Here is a 14,985-nt window from a genome sequence, read left to right on the forward strand (position 1 = left end):
ACGCCCGTTTACTTTAGTCGGTCGACACAGACACAGACAGGGACACTGAATCCAGTGTCGACGGTGAATAAACAAACGTATTCCTTATTAGGGCCACACGTTAAGGGCAATGAAGGAGGTGTTACATATTTCTGATACTACAAGTACCACAAAAGAGGGTATTATGTGGGATGTGAAAAAACTACCGTAGTTTTTCCTGAATCAGATAAATTAAATGAAGTGTGTGATGATGCGTGGGTTCCCCCCGATAGAAAATATGGGCGGTATACCCTTTCCCGCCAGAAGTTAGGGCGCGTTGGGAAACACCCCTTAGGGTGGATAAGGCGCTCACACGCTTATCAGAACAAGTGGCGGTACCGTCTATAGATAGGGCCGTCCTCAAGGAGCCAGCTGACAGGAGGCTGGAAAATATCATAAAAAGTATATACACACATACTGGTGTTATACTGCGACCAGCGATCGCCTCAGCCTGGATGTGCAGAGCTGGGGTGGCTTGGTCGGATTCCCTGACTAAAAATATTGATACCCTTGACAGGGACAGTATTTTATTGACTATAGAGCATTTAAAGGATGCATTTCTATATATGCGAGATGCACAGAGGGATATTTGCACTCTGGCATCAAGAGTAAGTGCGATGTCCATATCTGCCAGAAGATGTTTATGGACACGACAGTGGTCAGGTGATGCAGATTCCAAACGGCACAAAGGTGTATTGCCGTATAAAGGAAGAGGAGTTATTTGGGGTCGGTCCATCGGACCTGGTGGCCACGGCAACTGCTGGAAAATCCACCGTTTTTACCCTAAGTCACATCTCTGCAGAAAAAGACACCGTCTTTTCAGCTTCAGTCCTTTCGTCCCTATAAGAGTCATATCTGCCCAGGGATAGAGGAAAGGGAAGAAGACTGCAGCAGGCAGCCCATTCCCAGGAACAGAAGCGTTCCACCGCTTCTGACAAGCTCTCAGCATGACGCTGAGACCGTACAGGACCCCTGGATCCTACAAGTAGTATCCCAGGGGTACAGATTGGAATGTCGAGACGTTTCCCCTGCGCAGGCTCCTGAAGTCTGCTTTACCAAGGTCTCCCTCCGACAAGGAGGCAGTATGGGAAACAATTCACGAGCTGTATTCCCAGCAGGTGATAATTAAATTACCCCTCCTACAACAAGAAAAGGGGTATTATTCCACACTATATTGTGGTACTGAAGCCAGAAGGCTAGGTGAGACCTATTCTAAATCTAAAAAAATTTGAACACTTACAAAGGTTCAAATCAAGATGGAGTCACTCAGAGCAGTGATAACGAACCGGGAAGAAGGGGACTATATGGTGTCCCGAGACATCAGGGATGCTTACCTCCATGTCCCAAATTTGCCCTTATCACTAAGGGTACCTCAGGTTCGTGGTACAGAACTGTCACTATCAGTTTCAGACGCTGCCGTTTGGATTGTCCACGGCACCCCGGGTCTTTACCAAGGTAATGGCCGAAATGATGGTTCTTCTTCGAAGAAAAGGCGTCTTAATTATCCCTTACTTGGACGATCTCCTGATAATGGCAAAGTCCAGGGAACAGTTGGAGGTCGGAGTAGCACTATCTCGGATACTGTTACAACAGCAGGGGTGGATTCTAAATATTCCAAAATCGCAGCTGATCCCAACAACAAGTCTCCTGTGCTTAGGGATGATTCTGGACACAGTCCAGAAAAAGGTGTTTCTCCCGGAAGAGAAAGCCAGGGAGTTATCCGAGCTAGTCAGGAACCTCCTAAAATCAGTGCATCATTGCACAAGGGCCATGGTAAAAAAATGGTGACTTCCTTTGAAGCAATTCCAGTCGGCAGATTTCATGCAAGAACTTTTCAGTGGGATCTGCTGGACAAATGGTCCGGATCGCATCTTCAGATGCATCAGCGGATAACCCTATATCCAAGGACAAGGGTGTCTCTCCTGTGGTGGTTACAGAGTGCTCATCTTCTAGAGGGCCGCAGATTCGGCATTCAGTTTTGGATGTTGGTGACCACGGAGGCCAGCCCGAGAGGCTGGGGAGCAGTCACACAAGGAAAAAATTTCCAGGGAGTGTGATCAAGTCTGGAGACTTTTCTCCACATAAATATAGCTAAGGGTAAATTTATAATGCTCTAAGCTTAGCAAGACCTCTGCTTCAAGGTCAGCCGGTATTGATCCAGTGGGATAAAACATCACGGCAGTCGCCCACGTAAATAGACAGGGCGGCACAAGAAGCAGGAGGGCGGTGGCAAAAACTGCAAGGACTTTTCGCTGGGCGGAAAATCATGTGATAGCACTGTCAGCAGTGTTTCATTCCGGGAATGGAAACTGGGAAGCAGACTTCCTCAGCAGGCACGACCTCCGCCCGGCAGAGTGGGAACTTCATGGGGAAGTTTTCCACATGATTGTAAACCGTTGGGAATTACCAAAGGTGGACATGATGGCGTCCCGTCTGAACAAAAAACGGGACAGGTATTGCGCCAGGTTAAGAGACCCTCAGGCAATAGCTGTGGACGTTCTGGTAACACCGTGGGTGTACCAGTCGGTGTATGTGTTCCATCCTCTGCTTTTCATACCTAAGGTACTGAGAATTATAAGACGTAGAGGAGTAAGAACTATACTCATGGCTCCGGATTGGCCAAGAAGGACTTGGTACCCGGAACTTCAAGAGATGCTCACAGAGGACTTATGGCCTCTGCCGCTAAGAAGGGACTTGTTTCAGCAAGTACCATGTCTGTTCCAAGACTTACCGCAGCTGCGTTTGACGGCATGGCGGTGGAACGCCGGATCCTAAGGGAAAAGGCATTCAGGAAGAGGTCATTCCTACCCTGGTCAAAGCCAGAAAGGAGGTGACCGCACAACATTATCACCACATGTGGCGAAAATATGTTGCGTGGTGTGAGGCCAGGAAGGCCCCACGAAGAAATTTCAACTCGGTCGATTCCTGCATTTCCTGCAAACAGGAGTGTCTATGGGCCTCAAATTGGGGTCCATTAAGGTTCAAATTTCGGCCCTGTCGATTTTTCTTCCAGAAAGAATTGGCTTCAGTTCCTGAAGTCCAGAAGTTTGTCAAGGGAGTATTGCATATACAACCCCCTTTTGTGCCTCCAGTGGCACTGTGGGATCTCAACGTAGTTCTGGGATTCCTCAAAACACATTGGTTTAAAACCAGTCAAATCTGTGGATTTGAAGCATCTCACATGAAAAGTGAACATGCTCTTGGACCTGGCCTGGACCAGGCGAGTGTCAAATTGGTGGTTTTTTTCTCTCAAAAAAGCCCATATCTGTTTGTCCATTCGGACAGGGCAGAGCTGCGGACTCGTCCCCAGTTCTCTCCCTAAGGTGGTGTCAGTGTTTCACCTGAACCAGCTTATTGTGGTGTCTTGCGCCTACTAGGGACTTGGAGGACTCCAAGTTGCTAGATGTGGTCAGGGCCCTGAAAATATAGGTTCCAGGACGGCTGGAGTCAGGAAAACTGACTTGCTGTTATCCTGTATGCACCCAACAAACTGGGTGCTCTTGCTTCTAAGCAGACTTTTGCTAGTTGGATGTGTAATACAATTCAGCTTGCACATTCTGTGGCAGGCCTGCCACAGCCAAAATATGTAAATGCCCATTCCACAAGGAAGGTGGGCTCATCTTGGGCGGCTGCCCGAGGAGTCTCGGCTTTACAACTTTGCCGAGCGGCTATTTAGTCAGGGGCAAACACGTTTGTAAAATCCTACAAATTTGATACCCTGGCTAAGGAGGACCTGGAGTTCTCTCATTCGGTGCTGCAGAGTCATCCGCACTCTCCCGCCCGTTTGGGAGCTTTGGTATAATCCCCATGGTCCTTTCAGGAACCCCAGCATCCACTAGGACGATAGAGAAAATAAGAATTTACTTACCGATAATTCTATTTCTCGGAGTCCGTAGTGGATGCTGGGCGCCCATCCCAAGTGCGGATTATCTGCATTACTTGTACATAGTTACAAAAATCGGGTTATTATTTGTTGTGAGCCATCTTTTCAGAGGCTCCGCTGTTATCATACTGTTAACTGGGTTCAGATCACAGGTTGTACAGTGTGATTGGTGTGGCTGGTATGAGTCTTACCCGGGATTCATAAATCCTTCCTTATTGTGTACGCTCGTCCGGGCACAGTATCCTAACTGAGGCTTGGAGGAGGGTCATAGGGGGAGGAGCCAGTGCACACCACCTGATCCTAAAGCTTTACTTTTTGTGCCCTGTCTCCTGCGGAGCCGCTATTCCCCATGGTCCTTTCAGGAACCCCCAGCATCCACTACGGACTCCGAGAAATAGAATTATCGGTAAGTAAATTCTTATTTTTTTCCTCCTACTTCCTCTTTCTCCCTCCCCCTCTCACTCTCTCCCCCACTCTCCCTCTCTCCCTCCAACCCTCCCACCCCACCGCCCTCTATATGTCTCTCCTCTCTCTCTCTCTCCCTCTTTCCCCATAACTCTCTCTCTATGGGGCCCATTTATCATGGATTACATATTGAATGCGATCTAGACGGGATCTTACCGCCCAGGATCGCATTGCAATATGTGGTCCCTTCAGATGATCGCGATGCACTGAGGCATTTCTGGCAGAAGGTTCTCGGGGAACCCAGCTGGATCTATTTTCCCCGATCTAGGATACAATGGGCTATCGCAGTCAAATATTGCAGTAGCTGCAGGGAACAATATCGGGATACATTGTGCAGCATTTCATCCCCCATAGAAACCTATGGGGGATGCGGCTGCGGGGCAGAAATGTAGGGATCGCAGCAGGTATCTCCGATACCTGCTGCAATCCCTTCTTTATACATACCAGGGAAACCTTATATTTGCGGCTAATTTCTGAAAACGGGTGTTTTTCGGGGACATAGCTGCAAATATTATTTGATAAATGGGCCTCTGTCTCTCTCCTTCTCCGTATCCTACCACCCTCTTTCTCTCTCCTTTTCTCTGCCTATCTCCCCCCCCCCCCCCTCTTCTGGGGGGGCATCTATCTCCCCCTTTCTCTCTCGGTGGTCGAGGTGCCACCTGACCTGCAGTCATTTACTTCTACCACTGTCTACTCCAGCGGGATAAGGCTTCATGGTCATGCTGGGTGATGCTGCTGTACTGGGTCAGAGGCGGAACTACAAGATGTTGTCTCCGCTCATCCATTATTGCAGCATTGATGGTGTGACTAGTGTGCCTTACTCTATGATGCACACGTGCATATTCACGCGCATGCCATAGACTTCTATGGAGCAAAACGCTGGCTGCAATTATTCGCAACACAGCGTTCAGTGCAGCTTGCCGCGATGCATATGCCCATGGGTACGCAGCACAGCAAAGATGAGGCTGGCTACATCTGTAGTGACAGTGCTAGGGACACCAGCCAAAATCTGCCTAGGGTATCAAATTGATTAGGGCCAGCTCTGGGCATAATGTGAATTGTAGATCATACCGTTCTGCTTAATGTGAATTTCGGCTCATACCGTGTGGCATTATGTGAATTGGATCATACTGTGTGGGGTATGTGAGTAAGTGGCACTACTTTCAGTAGCTTGGGAGCATGGGGACACGTATGACAAATGCTGGTGTTTCTGGTGGAGAAGAGTGTGATGGCATAGAAAGAGGCAAATGTGGCTCTGATGGCACGTGTATATATTAAACTGTACTTGTGTTATATTAAAACTCAAATGTTCAGGCCCCTACATCTCCTGTACTTTTCAGAATGTCCCACTCAAAATTAGGGTATAGGTGCTTGGGGGTGCAAGGGGTGGGGGGTGCATATGCACCTAGCCCACCACTCTTTAGTTCCGCCACTGGGTCAGGTATAGGTTGGGGACGTGTAAGCAGCGATAGGATGCAGCGGCAGCTAGGACTCTGGTTATGCCATAGCAGACAGTCAGTACGGGCCGGTGGTCACACCATTATGTTTCATTTTATTTCTCTCGGGTGTATTATATCTACTTTATTATTAGGAACTAGGGAGAAATTAGATTATGCCATGTGATTTTACTGAATGTAAAATAGTGCTAGACATGTCCCTGGGCAGTGTCTAGACACACCCAAAAGGTGGTGATAGACACACCCCAAAAGGCGGTGCTAGACACGCCCCTCCTGCGGTGCACCCCCTATAAAATAAGCTGCGCACGCCTATGTATCTGACTACTATGAGCAGAGCCGGCCCTAACCAATATGGATGCCCTAGGCAAGATTTTGTCTGGTGCCCCCTAGCGCAACCGCTGGTTCGCCTCTGACCTTGCACCTCTTTCCAGCACTATCACCCCTCACCGTAGCAGTCCTTATTTTGGTGTTTGTACCCCCTAGATTTTTAAATAGGAACAGTTCGCACATTTGGCGCACAGACCAAAAAAGGGGTGTGTTTTTGCTGGCAAGGGGCATGGCCACACAATAGTAACCCCATTCCAATTACCCCACACAGTACTGCAACTTTATTCACATTTGATCATGCGATAGTGTCCATAATTCATATTAAATCCCACAGTAGTACTACTTTACCTTAAAAGTTACTCCTCACAGTAGAGCCCCTTATTCACATTACATCACACTGAATTGCTCCTTATTCACATTACACCACACCCTATTGCTCTTTATTCACATTAGACGGACACAGTAGTGCCCTTTCTATATACAACGCCACATAGAGCACCTTATACGCATAATGCCACACATTAGTAATGCATTTATACACATAATTCCACACAGTAACGCCCCTTACACATATGAGACACATTATTAATGTCCTTATAAACATAATGCGCCTTACACATTATGACAAACTTTATTAATGCCCTTTTACAAATAATGTCCCTTACACATATGCCGCACATTATTAATGCCCTTATACACATGAGACACATAGTTCCCCCTACACATTTGCTGCACATTATTAGTGCCCCTATACACATAATGACACACATACAGTACTACCCTGTTACACATATGCCGCACATTATTAATGCCCTTATACGCATAATGACACACATAGTGACCCTTACACATGTTGCACATTATTAATGCATTTTTACATAACACACATAATGCTCCTTACACTTATTCCGTACAATACTACACAACCAACCCACTCACATGCACACAGCACTCACACTGCCACTAACACTGTGACCTCTGCCTCTGCTTGGGTACAGATGTGTCCTCATAAATCTTGCCTCAATGCTAACGTTGGGCACCTTTTTTTAATGAAAATGCATCTTATTTGCATTGCTACAGTATGTGGATAGGATGCACAAGCAGCTTCTGCTGATTAAAATGATATGCAGCATGCCTATATACACAGAATATAGGCATGTCGCATAGCATTTTAATCAGCAGAAGCTGCTGATGCCCCTAGGCATATCAAATGCCCTAGGCAATTGCCTAGTTTGTCTATACCTATGGCCGGCTCTGACTATGAGAAGAGCCGCCAAGGAACTTGTGTATGTCAACTATCCAGTAGTAAGTTATCAACATTAAAAAGACAACAGAGTACTTTCTTCTAATTATAACTCTTGTAGATGAGATATATGTAATGAGCTGGCAATGAGATACTGGGTTAAAAATCTGCAATATAACCGAGAGCAAGTGAACCATAATGTCATTGGATATCTTTGTTTTAAATAACTAGAGACAATTGTATTTATTGCTCTTAGATGCAGACTGTAGAGCTAAAAGAAAGAGATACAAGTTACCCATGGTTCACATTATACTATAATATACTGTATACTGCACAGCACAAACTGCACCCATTCTAAATACGCCAGCGCACGTTTCACTCAGAGCCATCTCTGCCCCACTCTTATTTCCTCCTTGTCCTAGCATGCCAGCTTTGTTCTTTTTGTCCAGTGAAATGGGCACTTGCAATATGGCAACTACTGGATACTTTCTTGCCTGCGAAAACAATGACAGCTAACAACATGCCAATAGCCAAAAGTCATACCACTATTACTAATTTTACTTATTGCCTTCCTTACTGTTTTTGAACCCAAAGTCTGCTTACTGACAACTGAAGTTTTAATGCCATCAGGATTCCATCTTACAGGCAGCCTACAGTTATATAGGTGCTTAATAAAGAATAACAAGTCTCTGTATATAATATGTTCCTTTTCTGGGGAATGAATCCTCCCCAATAAAAATCTACATCCTCTGTTCCTGTCCTTAAGCAAATGAGGTCCACCTCAAAGGAACCACATATCAGAAAAACACACTATTGTATTATCGCAAACACAGTCTACCATTTTGGATCATTTACTGATCCACAGCTCGCACTACCTCCAAAGTTTCCTCCAAGCTGGTGCTCATCACAAATACATCTTTCCAGCCTGCTTATGTTTTAAAGACCAACAATGCACATAACTAACTAGAGGTTGCTGTTACTTCTGCATATACAACTGCGCCCTCTATCTTTACATGTGACTAAGCCCCTCAGTCAGATGTGGGCAGAGTAGCGGCTCATGCAGAAAAGTAATGATGTTCTGTACTCATGGTTAATTTTTTTTTGGTAAGCAAAGACAAATTTTGGTGCCCCTTGATGGGACACATCGTTTAAAGGGATAGGGGAGATAGTGGGTGACTGAGGCAGGGGTGACTGAGGTAAGGGTAACAGGAAGATAGTGGGTGACTGAGGTAGGGGTGACAGGGAGATAGTGGGTAAATATGATGTTGGTTGCACTACAGCATCAGACTGTCAGTGATTGAAAGTCTAATGCCATTTGTGGTGGGGTGGAGGTGGTGACTGCCTACTTTTCTCCAAACAGAGGCATTTTCAAACAGAGGCATTTTGCCGCCATTGCAGTGGAGGGACGATGCCAGGATCTCCACCAGAGAACAGAGATTTCCTGGCCTCTATATAGGACATGTAGAGCCGGCCCTAACCAATATGATGCCCTAGGCAAGATTTTGGCTGGTGCCCCCTAGCGCAACCGCTGGTTCCGCCTCTGACCTTGCACCTCTTTCCCAGCACTATCACCCCTCACCCGTAGCAGTCCTTATTTTGGTGTTTGTACCCCCTAGATTTTAAATAGGAACAGTTCGCACATTTGGCGCACAGACCAAAAAGGGGTGTGTTTTTGCTGGCAAGGGGCATGGCCACACAATAGTAACCCCAATTCCAATTACCCCACACAGTACTGCAACTTTATTCACATTTGATCATGCGATAGTGTCCATAATTCATATTAAATCCCACAGTAGTACTACTTTACCTTAAAAGTTACTCCTCACAGTAGAGCCCCTTATTCACATTACATCACACTGAATTGCTCCTTATTCACATTACACCACACCCTATTGCTCTTTATTCACATTAGATGACACAGTAGTGCCCTTTCTATATACAACGCCACATAGAGCACCTTATACACATAATGCCACACATTAGTAATACATTTATACACATAATTCCACACAGTAACGCCCCTTACACATATGAGACACATTATTAATGTCCTTATAAACATAATGCGCCTTACACATTATGACAAACTTTATTAATGCCTTTTTACAAATAATGTCCCTTACACATATGCCGCACATTATTAATGCCCTTATACACATGAGACACATAGTTCCCCCTACACATTTGCTGCACATTATTAGTGCCCCTATACACATAATGACACACATACAGTACTACCCTGTTACACATATGCCGCACATTATTAATGCCCTTATACGCATAATGACACACATAGTAACCCTTACACATGTTGCACTTTATTAATGCATTTTTACATAACACACATAATGCTCCTTACACTTATTCCGTACAATACTACACAACCAACCCACTCACATGCACACAGCACTCACACTGCCACTAACACTGTGACCTCTGCCTCTGCTTGGGTACAGATGTGTCCTTATAAATCTAGCCTCAATGCTAACGTTGGGCACCTTTTTTTAATGAAAATGCATCTTATTTGCATTGCTACAGTATGTGGCTAGGATGCACAAGCAGCTTCTGCTGATTAAAATGATATGCAGCATGCCTATATACAGCGTGAGACTGTGGCTGTATCTGCATATGAAATGGTACACACAGAATATAGGCATGTTGCATAGTATTTTAATCAGCAGAAGCTGCTGATGCCCCTAGGCATATCAAATGCCCTAGGCAATTGCCTAGTTTGTCTATACCTATGGCCGGCTCTGAGGACATGCGGTGACTGGCTTGTGCGACCCCATGGGTCACACAGCCGGCCGATGGTGGACGCAGTTTGGATCAGCAGGCATGATGCTTCTTGCTGCATTTTCTTATAAGAACTATCACTGCTGCTTTTATGTAATAAGCAGTGATAGTCCCTTCAACCACATCTGAATGAGGCCTAAGACACATGATGTGTCTCTGCTCAGTTCCCTACTGGATCTTACCTCTCTTCTTACTATTCCAGCCTTCTGGCTCCCAATTACTGTAACATTAGCTCCAATTACAGAAGTAATCTTGCCATCCTCCAAAAACAACCTGATCACATCTGTTCTCAGATCATCAGAGGGGACTTGTGTCATACTGCCTACTGCGGTCATCTGCTGGCTGCCTCCTACATGGTGCTTGATGCACTTCATCAATGAATCCTTAAATGTTGGTAATTACACCGGAGGGTGAAGGCTATCTTTTCATTAAGCACGTAAATTACTATTTATAAGATACTGTATAATAATTTATTAGGGAGAGAACCTTTTAAATATAATTAAGGGGTTTGTTAAAGAAAAAAGACCAATGTAGGCCAGGATTTAGAGCTTTTATTTTTCCCAGCATGCACATTCCTGTATTGCACCACAATCCTGCAAAGCATGTGGTTTCAAGTACTTCGCAAAAAGTGAAAAGTTGGTGAGCACTTATGCATGTGCTTGTGCAAATATATATATATATACCTCTGCTGGCACTTATTTTGCAGCCTTGTAAATGACACTTGCCATGTTGTTATATTGAAAAAGCTGGAATAAAACACTTGAGAGAAGCCAGTAAGGTGAGGGCGATGTGACCTCAGGATTAGACACAAATTTGTCCCCTCATGTATTAATTCTCTTGAATGTATATGCTCTGGGGGCATGGTCCCAGCATAGTAGGGCCGTGGTCCTGGCATAGCGGGACATAGCGACTCCGCCCAGAAATCCTAGGCCCCTATAGAAATCAGGACTTGGGAAAAAACTACCCACACCTTCCCACTTGTGCTTATGCCGTAAATAGGCCCTAAAACACTATCTGATGCTCCCTGGAAATAATGGATGGCTGCAGTAATAGTCACCTAGACGGATCCCGAGTTACCTGACGCACATGCTTCCTGAATGAAAAGCTCCTCTTTAGGTGCATATTCATTCAATAATGAATAAAAAAAAAGACAACATATATATATATATATATATATATATATATATATATATATATATATATAAATAATTTTGTAAAAAATCAGAAACTACTGTATAACTTACTGGTTTTAAAAAGGATAAAAAAAAGTTTTATTTCTGTAAAAAACACATTTTCCTTTTCCTATCCTCACTATCTCTATCCTGAAATATCAACTGTTCTTTTTACTGTAAATAGGTGATAAGTAACTTTCCCTATACGAAGCATGGCAAAATTATTGCCTAACAGTGATATCTCCTATATAATAGCCCAGATCTGTGACTTTGTGACTCATTTGCTAACGCTGGGCGGAGTTACAACACTGGGCGGAGTTAGTCAAATGAGTCACAGATCTGGGCAAATCTATAGGAGACTAGGAGCAGAAGCAGATAGTATGGGCATGGCACAGGCAGGGGTTCATACCTCCCAGCTTTCTTCAGGCAGACAGGGGTGCATACCTCCCAGCTTTCTTCAGGCAGAAGAAAGGGCACACACACACACGCAGCGAAAAGGCGGTGTGGTCAACAAAAAGGGGGCGTGGCTTCACGGGAGGCCCTCCGTTTTCGTCAGTGAGGGGACATGCCCAGCGCTCTGTGAGCTGCTGGCATGCCTCCAGGGGCGGATTATGAGTCCGGGGGGCCCAGGGCTCTTGAGACAGGGGAGCCCTATCTCATGGCTGTGTCTGCTGTGGGACTGGGGGCGTGGCCTAATCGCGGCCAGCGTGGCCACGCCCCCTTATGCAAATTCAGGGATTTTTTTTTATATATGGAATTTTGGCCCCTCAGCTAGGGCTAAATCCAGAGGAGGTGGTCGCTTCCCCCTACACACCCGCACAGGCAGAAGAAAGCAGGCAACACCACAGACCTGCCAACATGCATCAGCGTGTGCTGACTGTAGCACAATGCTGCCGCTGTTGCTGGCAGGACGGGGGAGCTTCTGAGCTGGGACAGAGCTACTCCAGCCGGGGGGCCCTCTAAAACTGTGGGGCCCACGGTACGTACCCCCTGCCCCCCCCCCCCCTTAATCCGGCTCTGCTGCCGGAACCCCGGGACAGTTGGGAGGTATGGGGGTGTGTGAGGGGGTATGCCGTACAGACAGACGGGCACCGGCTCACTGTGTGCTTGACCCCCTACATCAGCATACTCTGCAGGGTCTCTCTGGCGCGGAAGAGTGTCACTTTCTAGCACAGTCCACGCTTCTTAGCTGCAGTTTTGTGGGGCACCTGCTGCTGCGCAGGTTCCGTACTGCCTGTTATCTCCAGCCCCGGCAACCCCACCGCTAGCTGCAGTGCTGCCGCACACAGTGAGGTGCGCCCAGCTCCTTCACACACTTTAGCCAGCGGGTAGTGCTGCAGAAGTCCGAGCTGCTTGCAGGCTCCGACCCCCTCCTCCCTCCAGCCGCAGCGTCTCCTGGGAGCTAACCAGTCACTCCCAGTCTCCCCTTACCACAGTGCCCGGCAGCTGCGCGAGGTCTGCAGTGTGTGACTGAGGAGGGGGGGGAGGGATCCTGACGGGCAGAGGAAGCAGGACTCCAGCCTGAGAGAGTCAGCGATGCCAAGTCTCCACCAGCAGCAGATCCCAACAGGTTGGAGTGGAACAGCAGCAGCCGTGACTCCGGTAAGACACATCTGTCTGTCACCACTGTTTTGTCCCTAATACCAATCTCTCCCGTGCCCTGTGTTCTGTCATGTCCCTGTCACCCCTGGCCTTGCCCTGTCACCCTTATCCTGGCCCTTTCACCCTTATGCTGGCCCTGTTACCCCTATCCTGGCCCTGTCAGCCCTGATCTGACCCTGTCACGCCTGTCCTGGCCCTGTTACTGCATACCCTCCAACTACCTTTTTGGCAGGTACAGTACCCGCAGCGCCTCCAGACCCCTCCTCAATGCACCACACCTCCGCACCTTCCCCTCCACCACATGCGGCACTCCACCCCTCCCCCACACGCTGTGCCTCCAGACCCCCTACACCACCCGTGGCTCCAACTCCTCCACCCCTCCACCACCCACAGCACCTCCAGACCCCCTCCACCATCCACCCCCCATATATGTCTCCCTCCACACCTGCCCCCCTCCACCCGCAGCATCTGCAGATACCCTCCTCCATCTGCGGTCCCCCCCCACGAACCCTCCCCCACCCATGGCACCCCCGCACCTACCCCTCCACCACCTGCAGCGCCTCCAGACCCCCTTCCCCATCCGCCGCACCACCCGTACCTGCCCCTCCCCTACCCACAGCGCCTCCAGACCGTCGCAAGGGGCTGTGCCTTCTTCACCATCGCACGCCCTTTCATTGTGCAATATTTAACCACTGACAAAGGAATGCAGGTAATACTCCATATAATACAAATCTTGACCCCAGAAAGGCATGCATGGGTTAAGGGGGCGTAGCCCCTTGCGACGGTGTGAAGAGCGCCCGTAGGGCGCGATGAAGCACCTAGTTTGGTAATCGTTAAACAGCATAAAACTATCTCTGACAAATACTGTAAAAAGCTAGTATGACTATATGTGGCTTTCCGTGGCTTCATAAATAGGCCCTTATATTTTTTAATGGGCCCTACACACTACGCGATGACACTGAAAGATATGAACGATCTCGTTCATTAATGAATGAGATACCATTCATATCTTTCAGTATGTAGGTACCAACGATGAACGATGCGCGGCCCCGCACTCATTCATCGTTGGTGCCGGGTCGCTTATACATGCATGCCAATATGGACAATGTCATCCATACTAGCATGCAGAGCTATGGGGCTGAGTGATGGGGGGAGTGAAGAAACTTCACTCCTCCTACCACCCCCACCCACTACAGCGCGCCACCGGGCAGCTCGGCGGCCAGTCGGGTATTGTGTAGGACCCATTAGAAGGTAGTAAATGTGTCTCCTGCTGTTCTGGAAGTAGTCCATGTTGTCTGGACAGTACACTGTGCCCCTGCTCTCTGTTGTTGCCTGGTATTTTGACCCCTGCTTCCACTCTCATCTTCAACTCGCTACTTTTACTTGACTACAATCTATTACTCTTTTTCCCTTCTATTGCTTACTCTACCTATGAGTGGCAGCCTGATGATATACTGTAAATATACAGTGTTTTTGCTATTCTAATACTAAATAAAAAATCATTCTGTAGTCAGTGACATCACTAGGGGCTGCAGTCAGCACCCGCTTGTCACCCTCTGAGTTCGGCTCCATCTCAGTGCCAGGAGCCAGGTGCTACACTATGGCATTACGTGCAGCACTCGGCTCCTGTCAAAGTGCAGGAGCTGGCACTGTAGCCCGACAAGTCTCCAGGGTTAGCCCAGCATCTATAAGGATGCTGTTCACATCTCCAGAGTAATGAAACCAGGCTCCTTACACCCCTTTCTATGAGGTCACACCCCTTATTTGAACTAGCGTGTCTTTGGCACAAGGGAAGGGTCGGACTGGCCCACAAGGGTACAGGGGAAACCCCTGGTGGGTCCCACTTCCTGAGGGTCTACACCCTGTCCCCCTCCTCTAGGGATTAGGTTCCAGACTGGGCACTTGAATTATACATTATGCATACAGTATGTTACATTATACTGCACAGGACTACAGTGTATTTTCTACATTAATCTGGTACATTATAATGCATGGACTAGCAGTATTTACTATCTCCTATATAAT

The sequence above is a fragment of the Pseudophryne corroboree genome, chromosome 3 (genome assembly GCF_028390025.1).
Source record: "Pseudophryne corroboree isolate aPseCor3 chromosome 3, aPseCor3.hap2, whole genome shotgun sequence".
NCBI lineage: Eukaryota > Metazoa > Chordata > Amphibia > Anura > Myobatrachidae > Pseudophryne > Pseudophryne corroboree.